Source organism: Malus domestica, chromosome 06 (assembly GCF_042453785.1).
Source record: "Malus domestica chromosome 06, GDT2T_hap1".
Classification (NCBI taxonomy): Eukaryota; Viridiplantae; Streptophyta; class Magnoliopsida; order Rosales; family Rosaceae; genus Malus; species Malus domestica.
Window position 1 is genome coordinate 6,295,210 of NC_091666.1, and position 11,283 is coordinate 6,306,492.

General features: G+C 40.9%; 2 long non-coding RNA genes across 3 annotated transcripts; both read right to left on the minus strand.

The window, feature by feature from the left end:
* Positions 1-1,248: 1,248 nt before the first annotated feature.
* On the minus strand, positions 1,249-3,043 carry LOC139196989 (uncharacterized). Its single transcript, XR_011581929.1, has 3 exons — positions 2,928-3,043; positions 2,310-2,376; positions 1,249-1,483 (listed from the first exon to the last, which is right to left on the minus strand). It is a non-coding gene; the product is annotated as an uncharacterized lncRNA (long non-coding RNA).
* Positions 3,044-7,985: 4,942 nt separating this feature from the next.
* LOC139196990 (uncharacterized) lies at positions 7,986-10,372 on the minus strand. 2 transcript variants are annotated; one of them, XR_011581931.1, is made up of 4 exons: positions 10,261-10,372; positions 9,643-9,709; positions 8,748-8,816; positions 7,986-8,426 (listed from the first exon to the last, which is right to left on the minus strand). It is a non-coding gene; the product is annotated as an uncharacterized lncRNA (long non-coding RNA). The 2 variants fall into 2 exon arrangements; XR_011581930.1 differs by lacking the exon at positions 7,986-8,426 and having other exon boundaries at positions 8,582-8,816.
* Between the last annotated feature and the right edge of the window lie 911 nt (positions 10,373-11,283).

Genomic DNA, 11,283 nt, shown 5'->3' on the forward strand with positions numbered 1-11,283 from the left:
TAGAAACATATCAAGAAATGCACAAAAAAATTCAGCTAAATCATGTTGCACACATGTCAACAGATGTGGCATACGCCGAAGGAATCTGATGATTATATAGAGAGAATTTGTCGAGTGCTGTTGACATAACATGTCGAGATATGCCTAGCATGCATTACAACAAACATTTAGTAGGCACAAAAGGGACCCATACCAAATAGTAAGAAGATCCTAGGACCACCTTGGTCCTGGGACCACCTTGGTCCCTACTTCCATCCGCCTCTGCTCACAACACTACCCTCAGGGGTGGTCAAATATATAGGAGAGGCCGTCTCTCACACATCCGTGCTTAATATTGTTATTTATTTCTGTTTATTTTATTCAATCTAATGACTAAAAGTAGAGAGAGAAATGTGTAAAAATTTAATTAAAAGTGTTTGAAAATCACCACCCTATCAATATTGACATGCAATATTTAGAATTCTTCAACAACATATGATGGAAGTTAACTTCCGTTCTTGAATTGCTTAGGGTTGAAGCTTATTGGCCATTAGATATTAATTAGGTTCTACATTAAGGAAAAGTGATGATTAGAGGCAGAATATTAGGGGCAAAAGAAAATAATTGCCCCCATTAATTTACATTAGCATATGCTTACCCATTTTGTGTGTGTGAATATTTTTTTTAAATGGGAAGGAGAGAGGGGGAGAGAAAACGTGGGAGCGGGAGTGGTAAGAGAGGTTTTTGTTTTTTTTTTAATATTTTTTTTTGGATAACGATAGTATCTACACAAGGGGTGGGGGTTTAATTTTTAATATTAGATATGCTAAAATCGCATGTATGTGAAGTTTCAATAAAAAACAGCAAAATTTGGTTTTATGAAATTACATTATTACCCATCATTTTCCTGTTATAGAAGATTAAATAGTCTTTTCACTCTTATTTGGTTGACGAAGAAAGTTCTATTAAAAAGTAGTTTATATTAGATGCGGATTTAGTGAAAAAGCATAGGGGTGGATTACATACAAAATAGGGGCAGATTAAATTGCCTGCATTAATTTAGGGACATTAGGGGAGGAATAATGTTGGCTACAACTATTTATATTGTGATTTAATTTATTAACAAAAAAAACAAAAACAAATTGTTTATTTTCTATTTTAATTTAAAATTTATATGCCACTTAGTATATGTGACACACCCTAACCCGAAGACTAGGACGTGCTGGCCGTCACGTGAGTGTGACGTAACCATAACGCAAGCGGAAACGATTTAATAATAAAATACGAATTAACGAAAACCACTAATTGCAGTTATTTACAACCTAGCATTCTATGTGCATAAGAGTGTACTAAACACACATAAACAGAGCATAAGCATCTAGGTGCAGTCAAGTAGGAACATAACTAATTTACAACACCCTCGGGTGAATCCTACATTTATTTAGTCTGTCAGAACGCCGAAGCAGTCTCGTAGGCCACCAACGCCTCAACTATCAACTAGAACCTGGAGGGGCGAAAAACAGAAAACGTGAGTGGGCGAAAATAAAGCTTTTCCAAATCATTTCATAAATCCACAATTATAACCCCTTTTTGGAAAACCTGTATACTTTCCCAGAAAAATAGTATATAGCATATATATCTCAACTGTCTCAATCATCAATCTTATAACAGATTCAATAAAGAAATGTACCATGCCAATTTCAACAGTTTAGTATGAATGCATTAACATAATATAATCAGGTAAAAGATAGAAATCAATCGGAGGCCCTCTAATAGCCCTGAACGATTGAACCTAGAGCTCAACATCTATCAATCTCACTCTGCCGGAGTCACTCCGCGTGACCTGTTCGGCCTTCTGCACATAAGTCGGAACCACCTAATGTAGTCTGAACGACTCATGGTAATATTCGCTCTAGTGCTTCTCTCATCAATCATCTGTATACAATAACCTAAGGTCACCCACCAGTCATAATCTCACTAACACTCTACGACTGGCCCGTCGTACCCACTCCGCGTGGACTGTACGACCAGCATCTACTTGGATCCAAGGCGAGCGTGCGATGCGGTGAATACTATAAGCACTAAACCATGGTGCAGGATATGAGCTCAATATATCATCATCATCATCATAATATTAATTAAATACTTACCTGTGCTTCCACAGCACCATCATACATATATGCATCATACGACAGTTCATAATATCCATAATATTCTATGCATGGCAATCACATCATATTTCATTTCATTTCAATATACTTTTCATTTAAATTTGATTTCTGGGGAAATCGAGTATATAGGTATATATATAGAAAGCAATGCCCACTCACTGGTATGTCGCCGGGTCGTAACCCCCTTGACGCCCCTGGATGTGCTCGTCCTCGTTAAATGTTCCACCTAGAAGTGAAATAACTTAAAACAATCATTTAACGCACATTTAACGCACTTAAACCAAACTAGGTAATTAATTCTTCATACGATGCTCAAATTGGGTATATGAATATACCACAGTGACCTAAACAACCTCAGGATCATCCCCAAATTTTTAAAATAATTTTTGGAGTCCTCACGCGCCCCCACGCGCCTGACGTGGCACGGACCTACGCGCGGCCCACGCGCGGCCACGTGACATGCACACTGACGGCTACAGTGAACGGCGTTAGAGAATATTCCGTCAAATCCTAGTATATTCCGTTAAAAACTAACGGTTTCCGTTAAAGTTAACTAACGGCGTCGGAATATTCCGTCAAACTTGACGGAAGATTCCCTGTCTTCTCCGGCGAGTCACCGGTCGCCGGCGACTGTTCGCCGGTTTCTGGAAAATTTTCAAATCCACTATTCTCCTTCGTTTTTCAACCAATTTCTTCGAATTTTATACCAAAATGAAGCAATTAACATGTACTAACACGTTGGAAGGGTTTTAAGGCCTAAAAACAACAAGATCAAACCTTTCAAAATTCTTCAATTTCGGCCAAACTCGAACCCGACGATCCCGACGTCCATTTTGATCAAACGAGGCACTCCGAGCCTCCTTGGAACTTCCTAAGACTCGTGGTGATCTTTGCTTTAGCCTAAAACACAACCAAAATTAAGTTCGTGAACAGTGCCATTACACGGGGTGTTTTAAAACTAGGGTTCTCGAAATAGAACTTACCTAAAACTGGTATTCCCGTGCTCGTGAGGTCCTAAGGAGTGTCGTGGTGATCTTAGATCGGACGTTGGTGTAGGATTGTGATTGTTCTTGGTGTTTGTCCGAGAGCTCGAGTGAGTTCGAGAGTAAGAGAGAGAGAGAGTGTTTCTGAGGGAGTGTGAGAGACTGAGGGAGAGACGAGGAAGAAAGAGGGAATGAGACATGGATCCAGAGATTAGGGAATGATTTAGGGGGTAGGGTCCCACCTAAAGTCCAAACACAGATAAATTAACACATACTAATATAATTCTAACCCTAGTTTAGGATCTTAGTGTAAAACAAATACCAAATTTACGCACCTTAATCCCGTTTAAGGGCGTTTTAGTAATTTCACGTCCTCGGTATTTAGTAACTCTGGGACGGGCTGTGACAATCTCCCCTCCTTATAGAATTTCGTCCCCGAAATTCCAATCACTAACCAGAACATCAAAAGTCATAGAATAACCTCGGATACATATCTCTCATCCGATCTTCTGTCTCCCAAGTAGCTTCTTCCGCTGAATGGTTCCTCCACAATACTTTTACCAAGCTCACGGTCTTATTCCTCAAGGTCTTATCTTTCCAATCCAGTATAGTCACTGGTTCCTCATCGTATGTCAAATCCGGATTAATTTCCAATGGTTGAGGAGGAATCACATGTGAAGGATCTGACACATAATGCCGAAGCATCGAGACATGGAACACATTATGTACCTTAGACAACTCTGGAGGTAGCTCCAACCTGTAAGCAACTTCACCAATCCTCTCAGTGATCTCATAAGGTCCAATGTACCTGGGACTTAGCTTTCCTTTCTTTCCAAAGCGAACCACACCTCTCCAAGGCGATAATTTCAGAAAAACATAGTCGCCCACATTATACATTCTGTCCGTGGTATGTCGATCCGCTAGGCTCTTTTGTCTATCCTGGGCCACTTTCAGGTTAGACTTAATTACCTGAATATTCTGAGTAGTCTCATCCACAATCTCTGGGCCCTCAAGTATTCTTTCACCGACCTCTGACCAACATAATGGCGTACGACAAGCTTTACCATAAAGTGCTTCAAATGGAGACATTCCAATACTCGAATGAAAACTATTATTGTAGGCAAACTCCATCAAATCCAAGCGATCATGCCAAGAATCACCAAATTGCATCACAGAGGATCTCAACATATCCTCGAGTGTCTGAATAGTTCTCTCTGACTGACCATCTGTCTGTGGATGATAAGCTGTACTGTAAAGCAATCTAGTACCCAAAGCTTCTTGAAAAGCTATCCAAAACTTAGAAGTAAATCTTGGATCTCGATCAGAAATAATATTCACTGGGACACCATGATACTTTACAACCTTCGATATGAATAACTGAGCCAACTTATTTAAAGAATACTTCTCCCTTACTGGAATAAAATGTGCTGATTTGGTAAGTCGATCTACAACCACCCAAATGCCATCAAAACCATTTTGTGTACGTGGCAGCTTATACACAAAATCCATCGTTATATTCTCCCATTTCCACTGGGGAACGGGAAGTGGTTGCAATCTCCCAAACGGCTTCTTTCTTTCAGCCTTAACCTGCTGGCAAACAATACACCTACTCACATACTCTGCAATCTCCCTCTTCATACCCGGCCAATAATAGAATGGTCGAATGGTATGATACATTTTAGTTCCTCCTGGGTGCATAGCATAAGCCGAACAATGTGCTTCATCCAAGATTTCCTTCTTCAGTTCCTCATTACTAGGCACATACATCCTGTTCTCTTGCATAAGCATACCATCTGATCCTCGGATCTTGAGATCTTTCTTCTTCCCTTCATTTCTTAAATTGATCAATTCTTGAATTTCTTCATCCAACGATTGAGCTGCAAGCACCCGATCAATTAAAATTGGCTTGACTTGAAAACTGGCAAGAAAAGCTTCACTTTGCTCTTCCCATTCTAACTCTACTCCAGTAGATCTCAACTCTGTCAGAAGAGGAACACGACTGGCATACAAAGCATTAAGTCGCCCTTGAGGCTTCCTACTCAGAGCATCAGCTACCACATTTGCACGACCCGGATGGTACTCAATCGTGCAATCATAATCACTTAACAATTCCAACCATCTTCTCTGACGAAGATTAAGATCATGCTGAGTGAAAAGGTACTGAAGGCTTTTATGATCGGTAAAGATCTTACATTTCTCGCCATAGAGATAATGTCTCCAAATCTTCAAAGCAAACACAATAGCTGCCAACTCAAGATCGTGAGTCGGATAGTTTCTTTCATGAGTCTTCAACTGCCTAGAAGCATAGGCAATCACTCTACTATGCTGCATCAAAACACAACCCAAACCATTCAAAGAAGCATCACTATAGATCTCGAAGTTACCATTATCATCAGGAAGTACTAATACAGGTGCATGAGTAAGGCAATACTTCAACTGCTGGAAACTTTGCTCACAACTTTCATCCCATTCAAACTTAACATCCTTCCTGGTTAACTTCGTTAATGGCAAGGCAATCATAGAAAAGTCTTGAACAAACCGTCTATAATAACCTGCCAAACCAAGAAAACTCCGCACCTCAGTGACCGTTCGAGGTTGTTCCCAATTTTCCACTGCTGCTATCTTTTGAGGATCCACTTGAATTCCTTGAGCTGATACCACATGTCCCAAAAATGCCACTTGATTTAGCCAAAACTGACATTTACTAAATTTGGCATATAACCGGTGTTCCCTCAATTTCCTTAACACCAAGTTAAGATGTCGAATATGGTCTGATTCCGACTTAGAATATACCAGGATGTCATCAATAAAAACAATAACAAACTTGTCAAGATATTCCTGGAATACTTCATTCATCAATCTCATGAAAGCTGCAGGAGCGTTCGTTAATCCAAATGGCATCACCAAAAACTCATAATGCCCATAACGAGTCCTGAAAGCTGTTTTATGAACATCCTCATCTTTAATCTTTAATTGATAATACCCAGACCTCAAATCGATCTTAGAAAACACACAGGCACCTTTGAGCTGATCAAATAAATCATCTATACGAGGCAAGGGATAACGGTTTTTAATCGTCACCCGATTCAATTGCCTGTAATCAATGCACAATCTCAAAGTTCCATCTTTCTTTCTTACAAACAACACTGGAGCTCCCCAAGGTGAAGAACTAGGCTGAATGAAACCTTTATCAATTAACTCTTGCAATTGAATTTTCAACTCTCTTAATTCCGCTGGTGCCATTCTATAAGGAGTCAAAGAGATAGGATTCGTACCTGGAAGCAATTCAATCGAAAATTCCACATCTCTATCTGGAGGCAACCCAGGTAAATCATCTGGAAATACATCAGGATAGTGTCTGACTACTCCGACTTCCTCCACACTACCGGAATCAACATCATTCAAAACCACATGTGCCAAGTATCCCTGACAACCCTTGGATAACAATTTCTTCGCCCTTATGGCTGAAATAACACCATGCCTCACCCCACTTCTTTCACCCACAAATGTAACCTCGGGTAGTCCAGGACGAAGAAAAGTAACTGATTTCCCGTAACAATCTATATGGGCGCGATTATAATGCAACCAATCCGCCCCTAAAATCACATCAAAATCCACGATGTCTAACGGGATAAGATTAGCAGGCATAATGACATTATCTACCATCACTGGACACCCAGAGTAAAAACTATCAACATAACATTTATCCCCTCTAGGCATAGCAAACTCTAAATCAAACCCTAGAGGTGAAGGATGAGGTTGCGTTATTTGAGCAAATGTATGAGAAATCACAGAGTGTGTAGCACCACAATCAATCAAAACTCTAGCAAAATGACCAAGAACATTCAACGTACCCATAATCAAGTCTGGATGGTTCTGAGCATCTTGCAGCGATATGTGGTTAACGCGTCCCTGAGCTGGCTGTCGTCCTCCACGACCTCTGCCACTCTGGTTACCTCGTCCCTGATGAGTACGTCCTTGACCTGCCTGGGCAGGCGGCCTAAACGACCCTGTACTACTAGCAGCAACTCCGCTCTGTTGGGGCTGACCCCCCTGATACCACTGAGATCCGCTAGCTGGCATAGACGGATATGAAGTATAACCTCCTTGATCCTGAGAATATCCACTCTGAAAATAAGGATCCTGGGAATAGTGATACTGTCCCGGAGCATAAGGAGCAGCATCACCCTGATAGTGATAAGCACCACCACGACCACCCTGGCCATAACTGCCTGAATTAAAGTTCTGTTGAGTCGGTGCTGAGGTTGGCATAACAGGCTGCTGGGGCCTCTGCTGATTCTGGGGACAATACATAGCTCTATGTCCTGTCTGACCACATGTAAAGCATGCACCACTGCTTCTCCTACATTCCCCATGATGTCGGAAATTACAACGGCGACATAACGGAGGACCCGAACTACCAGTACCACCAAAGCCTCTCTGACCAGAAAATCTAGGTCCATTACCAAACCTACCACCTCCTCTCCTCGGACCTGTGGCACTAAATCCACCACTGGAAGAACTCGAACTCATTCCACTTTTCTTGAAATTCTGCATCTGACGAGGTCCTGGAATGGAAACACCTTTACCTTTCTCATTTTTCTTCTGACCATTACCCTTATCCTCTTCATCCTCACTGTCCGGAAGATTATCAGAGTCTTCCATCCTGACCAGAATCTCAAAATACTCATGATAATCGGCACAGGGAAGTGCATTGGCAAACGTTCTGTACTTCTTCTTAGATCCTAGCTTGAAACGACGAAGCATTTCTGCTTGATTACCCGCTAAATCAGAATCATAACGGGATAAATCAGTAAACTTTCTGTAGTACTCATGTGCAGACATATTTCTCTGCTTCAGACTGGTGAATTCCTGTTTCTTGCGATCTATATATTCCGGAGGAACAAATCTCTTCATAAAATTTTCCTTAAATACCTCCCATTCGGCTGCCCTTTCAGGAGTCATGTGCCTCGACTGATTTATCCACCACGCAGCTGGCTCACGGCCTAAAAACCAAGTGGTGGTCTCCACCCATCTATTAGCTGGCAGGTTTCCCTGACTTTGCATCACTTGAAAGGTCTGCTCAATTCGATCCAACCACTTTTCTGCCCCTTCATAACCTTCATTTCCCTCAAAGGTTTCCAGTTTCAGATTATACATCGTCTCTACGGGCGTTCTCTGAGGAGGACGGATATTAGCCTGAAAAGCTTGAGCCATTGCTGCCCCTAACTGAGTTATATCGGGGAAATTAGGCTCAGCAGCACGGCGAGGATCTCTACGAGGCGGCATAATTCTGACAGAAAACATCCAAAAATCAAATAAAGAACTCATTAGTTATACAGGACTGCAACCTATGCTCTGATACCAAACTGACACACCCTAACCCGAAGACTAGGACGTGCTGGCCGTCACGTGAGTGTGACGTAACCATAACGCAAGCGGAAACGATTTAATAATAAAATACGAATTAACGAAAACCACTAATTGCAGTTATTTACAACCTAGCATTCTATGTGCATAAGAGTGTACTAAACACACATAAACAGAGCATAAGCATCTAGGTGCAGTCAAGTAGGAACATAACTAATTTACAACACCCTCGGGTGAATCCTACATTTATTTAGTCTGTCAGAACGCCGAAGCAGTCTCGTAGGCCACCAACGCCTCAACTATCAACTAGAACCTGGAGGGGCGAAAAACAGAAAACGTGAGTGGGCGAAAATAAAGCTTTTCCAAATCATTTCATAAATCCACAATTATAACCCCTTTTTGGAAAACCTGTATACTTTCCCAGAAAAATAGTATATAGCATATATATCTCAACTGTCTCAATCATCAATCTTATAACAGATTCAATAAAGAAATGTACCATGCCAATTTCAACAGTTTAGTATGAATGCATTAACATAATATAATCAGGTAAAAGATAGAAATCAATCGGAGGCCCTCTAATAGCCCTGAACGATTGAACCTAGAGCTCAACATCTATCAATCTCACTCTGCCGGAGTCACTCCGCGTGACCTGTTCGGCCTTCTGCACATAAGTCGGAACCACCTAATGTAGTCTGAACGACTCATGGTAATATTCGCTCTAGTGCTTCTCTCATCAATCATCTGTATACAATAACCTAAGGTCACCCACCAGTCATAATCTCACTAACACTCTACGACTGGCCCGTCGTACCCACTCCGCGTGGACTGTACGACCAGCATCTACTTGGATCCAAGGCGAGCGTGCGATGCGGTGAATACTATAAGCACTAAACCATGGTGCAGGATATGAGCTCAATATATCATCATCATCATCATAATATTAATTAAATACTTACCTGTGCTTCCACAGCACCATCATACATATATGCATCATACGACAGTTCATAATATCCATAATATTCTATGCATGGCAATCACATCATATTTCATTTCATTTCAATATACTTTTCATTTAAATTTGATTTCTGGGGAAATCGAGTATATAGGTATATATATAGAAAGCAATGCCCACTCACTGGTATGTCGCCGGGTCGTAACCCCCTTGACGCCCCTGGATGTGCTCGTCCTCGTTAAATGTTCCACCTAGAAGTGAAATAACTTAAAACAATCATTTAACGCACATTTAACGCACTTAAACCAAACTAGGTAATTAATTCTTCATACGATGCTCAAATTGGGTATATGAATATACCACAGTGACCTAAACAACCTCAGGATCATCCCCAAATTTTTAAAATAATTTTTGGAGTCCTCACGCGCCCCCACGCGCCTGACGTGGCACGGACCTACGCGCGGCCCACGCGCGGCCACGTGACATGCACACTGACGGCTACAGTGAACGGCGTTAGAGAATATTCCGTCAAATCCTAGTATATTCCGTTAAAAACTAACGGTTTCCGTTAAAGTTAACTAACGGCGTCGGAATATTCCGTCAAACTTGACGGAAGATTCCCTGTCTTCTCCGGCGAGTCACCGGTCGCCGGCGACTGTTCGCCGGTTTCTGGAAAATTTTCAAATCCACTATTCTCCTTCGTTTTTCAACCAATTTCTTCGAATTTTATACCAAAATGAAGCAATTAACATGTACTAACACGTTGGAAGGGTTTTAAGGCCTAAAAACAACAAGATCAAACCTTTCAAAATTCTTCAATTTCGGCCAAACTCGAACCCGACGATCCCGACGTCCATTTTGATCAAACGAGGCACTCCGAGCCTCCTTGGAACTTCCTAAGACTCGTGGTGATCTTTGCTTTAGCCTAAAACACAACCAAAATTAAGTTCGTGAACAGTGCCATTACACGGGGTGTTTTAAAACTAGGGTTCTCGAAATAGAACTTACCTAAAACTGGTATTCCCGTGCTCGTGAGGTCCTAAGGAGTGTCGTGGTGATCTTAGATCGGACGTTGGTGTAGGATTGTGATTGTTCTTGGTGTTTGTCCGAGAGCTCGAGTGAGTTCGAGAGTAAGAGAGAGAGAGAGTGTTTCTGAGGGAGTGTGAGAGACTGAGGGAGAGACGAGGAAGAAAGAGGGAATGAGACATGGATCCAGAGATTAGGGAATGATTTAGGGGGTAGGGTCCCACCTAAAGTCCAAACACAGATAAATTAACACATACTAATATAATTCTAACCCTAGTTTAGGATCTTAGTGTAAAACAAATACCAAATTTACGCACCTTAATCCCGTTTAAGGGCGTTTTAGTAATTTCACGTCCTCGGTATTTAGTAACTCTGGGACGGGCTGTGACAATATGGTTCAGTGGTATTCCTCTTCACTAGTAAGTAAGAGATTTTAGGTTTAATTCTCACCAAAGACCAATTTAAACCACATTATTGTTAGCCCATTGTGAGGCTTAGCATATTCCCCTACTCCCTTAGTGTAGATAATATCGTTTGGTAAAAATAAAAATAAAAATTTATTTTATTTACATGTAGATTAGCACATAATCTAACTATTATTTGTTTCACTTTAAGGTTAAACAATAAAAAATGTTTAGTAAAAATAAAATATCTTGCTTATTTTTAAATGACATCTAGACTACAGCTTTTATAAAAGGAAACTTTCATGAAAAGAACTTGGGCTAAGTTTATTTTAATGAAAATACTTAAATTTTAATGAAAAACCCTTAAATGTTAATAAAAGGGACAAAAGAACTTA